Genomic DNA, 1,622 nt, shown 5'->3' with positions numbered 1-1,622 from the left:
CTTGGACCTCCTGCAGCAGCCTCAGCTTTTCGAGAGCCAGCCTGGAAATTTTCGCAGAGAACCCCCCAGCTCAGGGACCACCCCCCCGATGCGGGACCCAGGAACTGGGCGTTGCTGCGGCTGCATCTGCGCAGCTCTGGTGGGAGCGGGGTTGGGTGGGTGCGTCCGGGAGTGGGTTTGCATCACGTCGGAGCAGGTTTGGACCGTGTGGGAGCTGCGTTAGCAGCTGCTCAGCGCTGGGGTGAGTCAGGAGGAGCTGCGGCGCTGGGTCCCAGAGCAGAGCTGGCAGCCAAGGAGGGAGGATGAGCTGCTCCTCGTTGTGTTCTCGCTCTTGGTTTGGTTTTGTTACCACAGTTGGCAGCCACGGCTCCGGCTCTGTGCAGGGAGCAGGAAGCTGCCTTTGTTTCTCTCTAGCAACCGTCCACTTCAAAATCAAGGCAGGACAAATACCTACAGCACAGCTCGGAGCGAGTTGAGTTAGCAGCTGGCTGGCTTTGAGCTGGCCGAGGAGGGAGGAGGAGGAGGAAGGAGCGAGGTTTGATGTCCTTACGAGGTTCGATTTCCTTACGTCTGTGCCGTCAGCTGACTTTCACTGACACAAACAAGATTTTACTTTAGTTGAGCCCCGCTGAGCCGATAACATCTGCAGCCCCGCTTTGTGCATTGTCGGGAGGCTCTGGGCCTTTGTTTGCTTTTCAGGAGCCGGATTGTTGGTGACAATGCGCTGAAGGGACCGAGCCCAGCTGGGCTGCGGGGCTCCAGGTGGAGCCTGGGGCTTTGGCAGCTTGGCACTCGCTGCTCTTTGGCTCCCGATGAAGTCAGCGCTTGGGCTGGGAGTCACTCAGGGAGATTAAAATCTCCCTTTCCCCACCCTGCTGCTCCTACAGAGATGATTTTTTTCTCACCACGTCTGCCCTGGAGTGTCTCTGGCTGCTCTGGGCTCCCCGCAGCCAGCTGGGAGGTCGTGTCGGCCCCTTCGCAGCCGCTGCGGTGCGGGGAGCAGAGGAGGAAAGGACAAATCTGGAACCTAGACGGCTTAAGGAACTGGGTTAAACCCCCACGAACGCGGAGAACAGCTGGGCAGATGTTCGGGGGGGGTTGATATTGAAATCCGTTTTGACCCCAGCTGCAGACCGTCACCCGTGCGGCTGAGCCACTCTCCGCTCGCTCGGTGACACAATTTCTGCTGTTCCCTGCAGCGGTGAGCGGAAACCTCACGACTTGGTGAAACATCAGTGCGGCCGCAGCGGTGGGTCCGCGCGGGGCTCCTGGCAGAGGCTGGGACTGGGTCCGTGGCTCCTCTCTGCCATCGGAGCAGAGTTTCTGGTTGTGATTAAAGGCAGGAAATCCCATTTACACCTCTGGCAGGAATGGGTTTTCCATTGGGAAGGAAAATGCACTGGGAAGATGGAAATACCGGAACAGAGCTCCTGGCTGGGGACAGAGCATTGTGTGCGCTCGCGGCCGCGCGGGCTCGTGCAGGCGCTGTTTCGGTGGGTTCTGCAAATCGACCTGAGCCTCTTCCAGCCTCGCACCCGCGGGGCCTTTCCTGGGATCCCGCCGCGCTCCCAGTCCCCACGGGGAAGCTGGGGCTGTTGTCCCCATTTTCCGAGGTATCCCAC

At 60.1% G+C, this 1,622-nt stretch overlaps 1 protein-coding gene across 1 annotated transcript in view; it reads left to right on the top strand.

The window, feature by feature from the left end:
* KANSL2 (KAT8 regulatory NSL complex subunit 2) overlaps nt 1–1,622 on the top strand; it is a gene marked incomplete at both ends in the record, with an annotated part of 7,801 nt that overhangs the window by 4,680 nt on the left and 1,499 nt on the right. The gene's annotated exons all lie outside the window — the stretch shown is intronic.

This window comes from Pterocles gutturalis, unplaced genomic scaffold (genome assembly GCF_000699245.1).
Source record: "Pterocles gutturalis isolate BGI_N339 unplaced genomic scaffold, ASM69924v1 scaffold4428, whole genome shotgun sequence".
Classification (NCBI taxonomy): domain Eukaryota; kingdom Metazoa; phylum Chordata; class Aves; order Pterocliformes; family Pteroclidae; genus Pterocles; species Pterocles gutturalis.
Note: the sequence above shows the minus strand (reverse complement) of the source record. Positions and strands in the feature narration are given on the sequence as shown.